General features: G+C 33.8%; 1 non-coding gene across 1 annotated transcript; it reads right to left on the bottom strand.

Annotated features, from left to right (window-relative positions):
* Nucleotides 1–5,882: 5,882 nt before the first annotated feature.
* Nucleotides 5,883–5,988, bottom strand: LOC121218830 (small nucleolar RNA R71). The gene has a single exon (XR_005915307.1). It is a non-coding gene; the product is annotated as a small nucleolar RNA R71 (small nucleolar RNA).
* Between the last annotated feature and the right edge of the window lie 7,887 nt (nucleotides 5,989–13,875).

Below are 13,875 nucleotides of genomic sequence, written 5' to 3'. Positions count from 1 at the left end.
AGTGATACTATTCGCCAGGCAATACTATCCGCTAGGCTATTCTATTTACTAGGCAATTCTTATTCGCCAAAGATAAGAATCCACCATAATCGTATGTAGGAGGGTATATGCCCATTCTATTAGCGTAAATTATGTTCGCTTGAATCATAGGGCATGACCCTATAGGTTATTGTAATGTGGGTAGTAATACTAGAACACTTCTAATGTTATAAGTAATGAGTGGCATCTAGTGATGCATCAATGCTACCCAAGTTACAAGAAATTGTGATTTGCTGTAACCTTTCTATGATAAACATTTCATGTATCATATTCTTTTATCCTTTATATCTAGATCGGACTCAAGTCATGGTATAGTCACACTTGTATAGTCCAATCTCATATTTCTTGATATTCTGAGTAGCCTATAATAACCAAATATGTGTGATATCTCATCTCAACTTATTTGAGCATGACCATGCATTTCTAGTCTTACTTCATCAAGTGGCTAAATATATTACTCTCATTATGTAGGAGGGATAAATCCTATCTTGATCAATCATATCGCACCACACGGATTGTAGTATATCCAACATTATTCTTTTTAGTTCAACCCGTTACGGTAAACATTTAATTATATCAAAATATACAACTCACGATGTTGGGATAATGATGATATCAAGTTAGAGGATCATATACGTAGTTATCACTATAAGTAACGTTTATGACTATTACATAATAATCCAAGAAACATACAAATGGCGAGTCAGTCTAGTATGTTATTCTCTAACACATACACATGTATTGATTTTTACATCCCTATGTTAGTGACAACACTTTGTCATCAATCAACTACATATTAGCCTCAATGCATTATTATTGTCCAAGCCCACAATAATACTTGACTAAGGACCTTTATTATTAATCAATTTATTTATACACACAGAAAAAGAAACTGAAATAACAATGGCATTGCCATTTATTAATAAACAAGGTAAAACTAGTATGTAATTACAACCATCTCATGATTGGTCTTTGGGCATACTCTAACATCACAAACACAAATACATTTCAAGGCTTATAAGCGTACCATATAACATGTTATTATCTTTACTCATTTAAGCACATTATAACATTTCCATTATCTTACCATTTCACCTTATTTAGTAATCAATTAACATTCACATTTATACATTTCATCACATTGATCACGTATCAGAACAATGTTCAAGATAACACAACCATTTAGCAAGACTTATAAAGAATGTCTTCTTATAAACATGAAATATGATTATGCACATATCAAAACACTATCAACCAAAGTGACATTTATACATAATGAGCCTAGATACATGCCACAAAAATGATCCCCGAACCATAAAAGATCTATCGAGTTAGAAGTTGAATCGTATGAGCTCCTAGTTGATTCAATCTTCGTGTTCCAAAAAATATCTAAGGACAGGAAAACATAACTGAGTAAACATTACATATGCTTAGTAAGCTCATAGATATTAAACTTACCTCATAACAGAACTAACATAACAAAATACCAAGTTTAACTATGTTTCCTGTCACCATATGTCACAACCGAAAAGTGAATATTTAATATACAATCATCTAATTTGCCCATTCGTTCATATAAAGTCAATTCAGTATCATTTCATCAAGCCCATCCACAAATGTAACATTTTGCTCAATTATAACAAAAGAGTACACATAACCATATGATCACATTTGTTTCCAATAAATATATCGACTCAGACAATATATTCTCCTTTAATAGTTAGCCTGATGAGCTAAATGAATAGATAGGGATACACAAGTAACTACACCACACCACACTAGTAGGCATCCATGTGCTTTAAACATTAGGCACCGAAGTGCAGAGCAGTAGGCATTGAAATGCGAATTAGTAGGCACCATAGTGAAAATCTCATACAAGCTCATGACCAACCCTACTGGCATGCCAATTGTATCCTATCCTATTGTTCATCCTGGCACAACTTACATATCAGTACAATTCAATACAGTACAGTCTGTTTCTCATCTTTGTAACAATTTGCACACATATCATAGTAAAATTAATACCCATAAAATATTCAATACAATCACAAACATCACAATTATATATAAAATTTCATCTTATGAACCTACCTGGTACAAACAACAAAAGTAGAAATGTTAGGGACTAGTCAGTAATTTTCCCTTTTCGTCGATTATCTATCGGTTGGTTCAAATCTTGATCTATACGGTAATTTAAATTAAATTATCAGTGCCAATTACCTTAATTTTATCTTATTAAATGTATATAACAACTTATTTTAGTTTACATAATTTTCCCAAAGTTTCACATTTTATTCAATTTAGTCCCTTAAATCGAAACTATCATATCTTTTATGTTTAAACTCTATTTTCTAATTTGTTTTCAATTATATCCCTCTTTTACCCTATATAAATAGTAATGATAGAAATTCCATACCAAATCCACAATATTTTGATTTTAGTCCTTAAACTCAAAACTAACCAATTTCACTTTACAAATTAGTCCTTAAACATTTCTAAGCTTACAACCCAACCATTTTCTACCAAGAACATCTAAACTTTTACAAACTTTAAAAATTTTGGAAACATAGGCATGATTTACTTAGACCTAGTTACAACGATCTCAAAAAACATAAAATTTATGACAAAGGGTAACCGGAGGACATATGTGCAAGAAAGGAAGCTTGGTCGATTCTCCCCATACTCAACAATGGTTTTTCTGGTTCACAAAGATGAATAGGGAAGAAGATAGCTTTTGGTTTCTTTTGTTTATGTTTTAATAATTATTAATTACCAAATTACCCTTTAATTTAACATGTAATTTCATTAATTACAAGTTTTGACCATCCTCGTATAGCTCTAAGATCTAATTACCTTTTAGATCCTTAAACATTTAATAATAATACATTTTAACTAGTAAAATTAGTACTGCATAACTTTTATGATTTTTACAATTTAGTCTTTTTTCCTTAATCAACTATCTAAGCACCAAAATTACTAGGCCAAAATTCAATCCAATTATACAAAAATTTCGTAAATAATTAATAAAAATATTTACAATTTTGATTTCTGAAAGAGAGGTCTCGATACCTCATTTTTCAAAAACCATTAACTTCCGGTACTCACCACTTGTACTTTAACTGACTAACCAATTAAAAAATCTATCAAATTAAAATTCTCCATAATATTATATTTAACTTGTAAATATTAATTAGCAATCTCTACAGACTCACTCATTGGAATTGTGAGCCCAAAATCAATATTTTCAACGCCACTGAAAAATCAAGCTACTATAACTCTCCCCCTTAAGAATATTTATCCTCGAAATTTCTTTCTTGATAATAGGTTTGGGTACATAGATTTCATCGACTCTTTCATTTTCCACATAGCTTCCTTAATACCATATCGGGGCAATAGAAATTTTTCTCACAGTACTCGTTTGTTACACAGTTATTTCACTTCCCGAGCAAAAATCTTAACCGGCTCTTCTCAATAAGACAAGTTAGGTTGTAATTCTACCTTGTTGGGAGTAATCACATGAAAAGAGATGGCTTTTAAGCAATCCTAGATAATACATACTTTATCTTTAGTTTCTCAGATCAAACCAATCCCGATTAACTTTCTTTCACTCAATTCTGACCAGTAAAGCGGAGTTCAACACTTGCGTTTATATAAAGCTTCAAATAATGTCATCTTAATGTTGGACTGATAACTGTTACTATAAGTGAACTCAGCTAATGGTAGGTATTTCTCCCATCTACCCTCAAACTCGATAATACAACATCGAAGCATATCTTCCAGACTTTGAATAACTCATTATGACTGACCATTTGTCTACGGAGGGAAAATAATATTAACATCCAATCTAGCACCTAAAGCCTCGGGTGATATACTCTAAAATCTAAAATTAAACTTCAAATTGTGATCAGAAATAATAGATAACGGTACATTATGTAATCTGATAATCTTAGAAATGTATTACTCAGCAAGTGATAGGTGTTAAAAGTAACATATTTTAATCTCATTATTAATGCATTTTGGGTGATTATTCGATGCTAATGGTGAATTTTATGCTCCTAATCCTTTAAATTCATGTTTTTATACACAGGAGAGCATTTGGGAGAAAAACAAGTGAAAATAAAAAAAAGTCGGAGCGAGTTACAGGAGCCACACTGCTAGACCATTCCACACGCCTTTGGCACACGACCGTGTAAGCCACACAGGCTACCATACAGCCATGTGACAGACTATGTCGATTTCGCGGATTACACTCCGAACGGTGAAAAAAACACGATTTTTAGGGTTTTTAGGCATTCTAAGACCTATATATGACATAAATAAGAAGACAAGAGGGAGTCGTCATAGAAAATTCAAGAAAACAACTTGAAAAACGCCATTGAAGCCGATTCTAAAATAGATTCCCACTAAGATTGAAGATTCCCTTTTGACTTATTTAAAGATTATTATGAATTTCTTTGCTTACTGTAATTATATTGTCTTTTGAATTTTTTTATTTGCTAGCATGAACTAATTTTCTAAATACCTAGGGAGATGAACCCTATAATGGATTATGTCGTTTAATTTTTATTTTACACAATAAAGACTTAGATTGTGTTCTCAATTATGTGTGCTTAATTCTTGGTTTCATATCTCTAGACTATTTATCCATGTTTTATATGCTTAAATTAGAGGAGGAATAAACCCTATTTAAAAATAGATCTAGCATAATTGAGTGGAGTTGCATGCAATCTTAGAAATGGGATGACATAGATCTATCATAATAGAGTCAAATCTAACAGGGGAATCCATAAATCCAGTTAGTGCGATAATAGGAGTTTTAATTAGAAAGAAATTTCAATTAATCAACCTAGAGCCAATTGCTCTTATTCTTGAAAAGAGACATTAACATAATTTAGAGATTTCTACGGATTAAGATACTAAGTGAAGAAATTGCAGAATTTAAATTCATAACGACATATGAAATCTATGTGAATTCTTTCTTGGGTATTGTTTCACTTCTTAGTTATTATTCCATGATTTTCTTGAATTCTTTTTTGTCATGTTCGTAGTTAATTAATTTATTGATTAAATAAAAGAAAGTTAATAATTACTAGTACTTTTAATCTTCGTGGGAACAATATATGTGCTCACCGTAGCTATACTATTAATTGATAGGTGCACTTGCCTTATTCAGATTTTTAGTTAGGTTTACGACACATCAAGTTTTTGGCGTTGTTGCCAAGGACTAAAATATTAGGAAAATTTTATTTTAATTAATTTAGCCATTTTTTATTTTTATTTTAATATTTTTGTTTTTAATTTAATTTTTACATTCTAAATTTTTTTGTTTGTTTGATTCTGACAGGTTCTTCTGGTTTATGACAGAGGAAACCCGTCGGAACCATTAATTTTTTACAGTGAGTTTGAAAGAACTGCTCGCAGAAATCAAGGGGAAGTTAGAGAAGCAAACCAAGGTCAACAGATTTTAATAGACGATCAAGTGAAAAAAGATATTACTGTGGAGATGGATAATAATCAAAATAATTAGCAGCCTCCTGCACATCTTGCTCCTCATACTATGCTTGATTATGCTAAACTCTGATTGGGCCTGAATCGAATATAGTTAGACAGACTATTGCTATAAATAATTTTGAGCTAAAGCCAAGAACAACTCAGATGGTACAACAGTATGTTCAGTTTGATAGGTTGCAAGATGAAGATCCGCATGCTTACGATTGTTCCCATTCTCTTTGAGGAGCAAGGCAAAACAGTGGTTGAATTCACTTTCATGGGATTCTATCACGACTTGGGATCAGATGACTAAGAAGTTTCTTTTGAAGTACTTCCTACCAGCTAAAATAGCTAAGTTGAGGAACGAAATTTCTTCTTTTGCTCAAATTGATTGGAGACATTATATGATTGATGGAAGAGATTTAAGGATCTTTTGAGAAAGTGTATTCATCATCGCTTACCTTTGTGGTTACAAGTTTAAACTTTTTACAACGGTTTAAATCCCTCCACTAGGCAACTAATTGATGCAACAACTAGCAGAACATTGAATAATAAGACAGTTGAGGCAGCTCAAAAGTTCATTGAGGAGATGGCATTGAATAAATATCAGTGGCAAGTCATAAGAATGAAACTAATTAAAGCAAATAGTGTTTTTAATATAGATGCAAGTGTTGGAAAGTCAGGAGGAAGCACTTAGTAAAAAGATTGATGGTTTGAGTTGCAATAACATGATGAATATGGTAATGCAATATGATGTGATAGGAGCAGGGATAGTCAATCCGGAATGTTTACCCTTTGGTTCTAACATGGAGGATGAGCAAGTAAACTTTATGGGTAACAATTCTAGACCTCAAAATAACCCCTACAGCAATAATAATCCGAGATGGAGGAATAATCCAAATTTCTTTTGGGGTGGTCAAGGTAATCAAAGGTCACAGCCCTCTCTGGGTTTTCAGCAACCCTATTAGCAAGAAAAGAAACTAAACCTTAAGGAGATGTTAGCTAAATATATTTCGGTGTCTAAAACTAGGTTTTAGAACACTGAGACAACTCTGAAAAACCAGCAAGCATCGATTCAAGGGCTTGAAAATTAGATTGGACAACTTGCTAAACTTGCAAGGTAGTTTACCTAGTAACACTGAAACCAACCCAAATGAACCAGTCTATACAGTCACTGTTCGAAGCGTGGAAAGGTTAGTTGAGCCTAAAAAGAAGCTGAATCTAAAAGTTATTGAGAAAAATGATGGGGTTGAGGAAAGAAAAAAAGAGCATAAGTCAATGGTTAGAGAATACAAACCACGAATTCCATATCCAACTATATTGAAGCAAGACCGCATAAAAGAAAAATATGGTAAATTTCTTTAACTTTTGGAAAAATTGCATATTGACTTACCTTCTGTTGAAGCCCTTTCACAAATGCTAAGGTATGGAAAATTTTTAAAGGAGTTGTTAACAAATAAAAAGAAGTTAGATGACTTGTCAACTATGGAGCTCAATGAGGATTGCTCGACCATTCTCTAAAACAAACTACCTAGCAAGCTTAAAGATCCAGGGAGGTTTATTATTCATTGTCTTATTGGTAGTTTAAATGTTGAAAAAACTTTGGTTGATCTGGTTGCTAGTTTAAATTTTATGCCTTATAAAATGTTCAAACAACTTGGTCCCAGGGAACCAAAACCCACTAGGACGAATATTCAATTAGTTAACAAGTCAATTAAGTATCCTAGGGGTATTATTGAAAATGTACTTGTTAAAGTTGATAAATTTATATTCCTTATTGATTTTGTTATATTGGACGTGGATGAGGATATTGAGGTACCCATGATCTTAGGTAGACCATTTTAGCCGCTTGGGTAGTAGTGAACTTGTGCTGAGTGTAGGTGATGAAAATGTTACTCTTAAAGCACATGATTTTTTTAGAGTTCCTAAGGAGTGAGATAATACTCGTTATTCTGTTAATGTTAGTAATCATGTTACTCAAAATTCTTTATAGGAATTCACTAATGAATACGTGTTTGAACAATATCTGTCTCAAGGTGATAAATATCACGGGACGAGTGGAAAGCGAATGGTGCAGCACGATGAACTAGATGAATGGCGAACAAAGGTTGATGAGAACCCAGGAACGGTCAAAGAAATAACTACAAAATGCCATAGTTTACATGGAAAGAGAATTAACCAATTCAACTTTGAGGATAAAGTTCTACTAGACAAGTTAGATCCACGAATCTTCCCTTCAGAACTTAAGTCAAGAGGACCGAACCCATTTGTGGTAAAAAAACGATTTCCATATGGAACCATTGAGGTAACACACCCAGATTATGGCAAGTTTAAGGTAAACATTCATCGTCTCAAACTTTATTTTGCTGGCAATACTAACAAGCTTCTAGATCTGCCTTAACCGTTTGCTTGAAAAGGGAAGTCGAGCTTAGAGTTTAAATAAGTGCTCCTCGGGAGGCATTAATTTTAGTGTTTGCCGATCACACCATCAGTTCTGTTAATCTCAAAATTTATCGATTTCCCCATCTGACACTTAAGTGTAATTTGTATCTGTCCAAAATTACCATGACACCATATAATGTTAATCATTTCATATCGAATGTCAAAAGTATCAGATCGATGATAATTTCAAAACCATGAATTCTTAGTGAATTATATTACTAGAAAAATATATTGATCTAACAGATTTGTTTTTCTAGAATAAATTTCAAACTATTCTGCCAATATATTATTTTCAAATACTACAACAGTGGAAATGTAAAAATAGTTTAACCTAGGGTAAATCAATACTTATACTTTAGCAGCAAAAAGAGAAATTGTACAACTAATGACATCTAGAGTAGAAGATTCTTCCCAGGCTCGAATGGCATAGGCTCTGGCAGGTGCACGAGCCTTAGATCTAACTGTCATATTTTTTGTCCCACCTCGAGTGGCTCCAGTGATATTACTCTATCTCGTTCATCTATTCCTCTATGAAAAAAATATCTATCTATCAACCTGATCATCCATATCACCCGATTTCTTTGGGCAATCTCTCAGAAAGTGCTCCGTAGATCCACATCTAAAACAAGCCCCAACTTTAACTCAACACACAGCCTTGTGAGTTTTTTCACAATGATCACAAATAGGTAAATCTACATTAGAAACATTGACAATGCTAGCAGCTAGCGTATTTTGGAACCTCAGATTACACGATCTCAGTTTATCTCTTCCAAATATTTCGACTTCTTGGATGAAAGAGCCTGAAATGATCTCAAAAAACTTCTTTTTCAAGATTATCAAAATTTCATATCAACCTGTTTCTCCTCATTGCAAATGCTTCCATTTTTTGTGCTTGTTCGGATAGAACCACAAATTCCTGCAGTTCCAGTGCTCTGACTAACTTGTGGATCTCACCATTCAGACCACTTTCAACACGAATGCATATCTTAGACTCAGTCGGTACAATTTCACGAGAATATTTGCTAAGTCGTGCAAACTCTCTTTCATGCTCGACCATGAATATATTTCCATATTTCAGTTCAAGAAATTCTTTCTTTTTCTTGACCAAATACAATCTACTGATATACTTCTTTTTGAATTAAGTTATTAAAAAGTTCCACTCAATTCTTTCTGTTGGTACAATGGCTAACAATGTGGACTACCACTAATAGACATCGTGTTTCAACAAAGATATTGCACACCTTAAACAATCTTCAGGTGTACAAACCATTTCATCAAAGACCCACTGTATATTCTCTATCAAATACTCAACCATTGCCAGATCGTCATCTATTTTTCCATGAAATGCTTCAACACCATATTTCCTTATTTTATCAATCGAGGGTCGATATGAGCTTCTGGTATTATGAGGAAAATAGGTGCTATTAGAGGCACAATAGGGGCAGTGGTTCCGAGACCATAAGTTTGGTTTGCATAAACTCGGTAAAACACTAGCCCATCAAATCAAAGAAGGCATTTTTCGCCTCATTTTTAGAAAATTATGAAATAGGAATGCTATGACTCGCTCCCTGATTGAAAGCCAGAAAATTGCTATCAGCTTCATCAATGATAGTATGGTTGATTCAGTTGACATTTTTATATCTATAAGAAAACAAATTCAAATTGGATCAAATAGCATCACACTATCACAAGTTATTGTGGCATGTATTTTCTAAACTCTGTACACACTATGTTCAGTCCTATAATCAACTAAATTGTAGCTCTAATACCACTAAATGTAACACCCCTCACTTATTCCCGTCACAATATTAGATTTACGGGATGCTACAATAAACAAAAAAAATAGGAGAAAGCAGTTTCAATTCATAAATTCTTCAAAAAATCCTTTATTATCAATCATTCAGTTAAACCATGTTATACGACCAAGATCGATCTTAAATCGAGCTTACTAAAGCTTGACTTGCCATCAAATGCAGAAGTTAATTCGGGTCAATTCTGCACTTAAAGAGCATGCTTTCTATACAATTTAGTATTTTATATTTCTTTTTTGGTAATTAGGCCTCAGTAATAAATATTAATAAAATAAGTGTTTTTAACACATTTTATAAGAAGCGTGACCAAATCAGCCGACACGGGCCTTAGGTTGTGCTAATAAATTTAACTGAGTGTGTAGGATAAAGATATAAAGACCCAATTAACATAAAAGCAACGGATGAGTGATGCACAAGCTTCACGGGGCGTCAAAGCACCAAACAAACAACAAAAGGCTAAAATTGGGTGTCATGTCACGCCACGCAAGGGGTGTGGCACAACACAAGTCGATGTCCTACCCAAGCAATTTGAAGCTATTTTTGCTTGCGCAATCAAATTGAAACGAAGACCTAGGACGTGTCGAATACCTTCAAAAACCCTAGTAGTTTAGGAATATATTTAAATTATTTCTTTTCGATTTTTCATAACTTTTTTGTTTTTCCTCTTGAAACCAGTTTTGATTCAAGAGTTTATAACTTTAATTAAAGTATTTCAGATTATATTTTCTTTTGCATTCGATTGAATTCTTTATTCCAATTAAATGATTTGCTACTTTGTTCCCCATTTGATATTCAATCCACTATTATTCAATTATTTTTACTCTTCTGAATCGTTCGTGTTTTTTACATGATTTATTCAATTGAGATCGAGATTATGAATATCATGAGGGGCTAAATACCCTAAGGAAATTCATGAGTGGATGTGAGTGTGGATGTGATTGACGAAGGATTTAGTGCTTCCTGAGAGGGATTAGTTTGTATGAATTACGTGTGCTTAAACTACTAAGATTGACAACCCTAGGAAGTTACCATAGCCTAGATGAGGTCGGGATATAAGTCAAACCAAGTAAATCGTAATTTATCCTAGTTGAAAAAGTTAGGTCAAGAGATAAGCGAGTATCAACCGATCGATTAGTTAATTAGAGGCCTAGAGGTAATAATTGGTTAATCGATATCTAATTCACCTTAAAACCCTTTTCAAAGTTAGTTGCAAACCCTGAAGCGAGTTAATTTTACTGACTGGTTTATTCATTTTTTATCATTTTTTTTATTTTTCTTATTTATTTATTTTTATCTCATCAAATTATTTTATGATTTATCGTAATATAGGAATTAATTACTACTACTTAGTCTTATTATTGCAAAAACATTTTCATAATTTATTTCATCCTTCCTTGGATACGATCCTTGGAATACTTCCAAGTATTTCGTTGGAAAAAACTATATTACAATTTGACCTATACACTTGAAGATACCGAAATTCTCAATTTTTGTATGTCTAGTGTTATATTTTAACTATAAGCCATAACTCATTTATAGGCGGTCAAGTTGTTGGCGTTGTTGTCAGGGAGGTTTTGACAATAAATTGTGAAAATAATTTTTTTTTACAATTAATAGGATAAGTAGGAACATTATGACTTATAGATACGATTTTTATTTTTATTTTTTACTTTTATTTTTATTTTTTTCAGGTCGTTTATGACCCGAAGCTCCAGCACTGCAATTGAACCATATCTAGATCTGGAGTAAATACTTAGACGCAACCATCCAACGATAAACAATGATTCACACATTGCAATTAATTTACCCTGGGAAAACCCATTATTCGAAGGGCCACGAGAGCAAAAAAAGAAATAATTGAGAAGAAATCCCAATGGCTCTGAAGACGCTGCATGAGTATGCTCCACCTAAACTACATGCGGTTTGAGGAAGCATAGAACGGTTGACATTAATGCAAATAATTTTGAAATAAAGATGGCCAGTAAACAGATGATTCAAAACACGCTGCAATTTAAAGGGAACATAGTTGAAGACTCGAATCAGCACTTGAAACGTTTTCTTCAACTATGTGACACCTTCAAGTATAATACGGTATCCGATAATACCGTGCGTCTTTAGTTATTCCTGTTCTCCTTGTGTGACAATGCAACTGATTAGTTGGATTCATTAGACCCGGTTTCCATTACCACATGGAATGATCTAACGAAAAATTTCTCTATATTTTTTCCCGATTAGTCGAACCATTCAGTTGAGGCGAGAAATTGCCAATTTTAAACAATTTGAATGTGAATCATTGTATGAGGCGTGAGAGTGTTTCAAGAAGACGTTAAGAAAATTCCCACACCAGAGGCTGCAAGTTTGGCTTCAAATACAAATATTCTAAACCTGTGTTGACAGACACATAAAGTCTAGCTTAGACAAAGCATCCAACGGATCTCTCATGTTTCACATGTGTGAACGAGCCTACAAAATCATTAAAGACATGGCCATGAATTTGTACATGTGGCCTAATAAGATATTCATGTACAAATGTCAACCTCCAATGGCGAAATTGGTAAATGAAGAAATCGACAATAATGAATTCCAATAAATATTAGAGAAGCTTAACTATTTGGAGACACCCGTCAAATCGATGAGAATGGAGCCACATTATGAGAACCAACCGGAGCAAGCAAGCTACGTTAATAACAGGTGTGGAAATCCCTATTCCAATACCTATAATTTTAGTTGGAGGGACCATCCAAACCTTAGGTGGAGGTAATTAAGGAGGCACGAATCAAGCCCAACCTCAACTGAACCCTCCTTACCTACCTCCACCATTACAACAAAGAGTCATGGAGAATGACCACACTGCATGTGGTCAAAGATTCGATCGACTAGAGGGAGAGATGTAAACTATGAAGACAGACATTTGACAAGTCCAAGCTACATGCAGACAACTCGAGTCTCGAATGGATAGCCTTTGTAACCAAATGAGCCAATTAATGACAATGTTTTAGAAACAAAATGGTTAAGGTCTCCTCAGCAACACGGAGAACAATACTAAGAGAGATGGGCAGGAGAATGCAAAGGCGAGCACTCTGTAATCGAGTGAGGCATTAAATTCTTCAATCATACCCGTCCATGAAAAGGAGGAAACCTCGAAAGACATCAAATAACCCACAGAGGAGGAGGAAGAAGCTAAGCACCATGAGCCAATTGAGGAGGTAGCTGAACCGATTTTTGATCCAATAATGTCAAACTCGAGCACAAGACAGGTATCATTCCCGATGAGACTAGAGGACAAGCAAAAGAGGGACAAGGTAGATTTTATAAATTGTCTTAATTTATTTCAATCCCTCAATGTCAGTTTTTCGCTATTAGAACTCGTAGAAAAATTACTAAAATATACCAAATATTTAAAGGAAACCATGAAATGGCATAGGAAAATGAAATAGGGCAAGCAAATTAACATCGATGCTTTTGTAGCGCGCTAATTACAAAGAAGATACCCCTAAACTTAAAAGATTCAGGTAGCTTTACAATCCCAATAGAGATAAGGGATCGATATTTTAGCAAAGACCTTTACAATTTAGGGGCTAGCATAAATATAATGCCCTTATCGGTCTATCGAACACTCAGTCTCGGGGATCTGGATAATGATATAACTTGTCAATAGACCTTTAGTGCACCCGAAAGGTGTAATAGAAGATGTATTCGTTAAGGTACAGGGATTTATAATCCCCGTCAACTTTGTAGTCCTCGACCTTGAGGAAGATCGAGAAATCCTCATTCTGTTAGGTAGGCCATTTCTGGCCACTTCTAAATCAACTATCGATCTTGAGCAAAATGAGCTAGTTATAAAGATCGATTATGAAATAGAAGTGTTCAAAAGTATTCGTGATTCCCAAAGTGAGGGATTAGCTAAGGAGGAGTGTTATGCTTTATTCAATAAAACCCCTAACAGCCTCGATCGAAGGTATTTTAAAAGTTATGCAAGTGTAGGTAATTACAAGATGAGAGAAAGAGACAAATGGCGAGACTCTGTTGAAGGATAGACAATTAAAAGAGTCAAGATGGGTGACACCGACAGCTGAAGTTGATGGTAAAGCTC

The sequence above is a fragment of the Gossypium hirsutum genome, chromosome D06 (genome assembly GCF_007990345.1).
Source record: "Gossypium hirsutum isolate 1008001.06 chromosome D06, Gossypium_hirsutum_v2.1, whole genome shotgun sequence".
NCBI lineage: Eukaryota > Viridiplantae > Streptophyta > Magnoliopsida > Malvales > Malvaceae > Gossypium > Gossypium hirsutum.
Note: the sequence above shows the minus strand (reverse complement) of the source record. Positions and strands in the feature narration are given on the sequence as shown.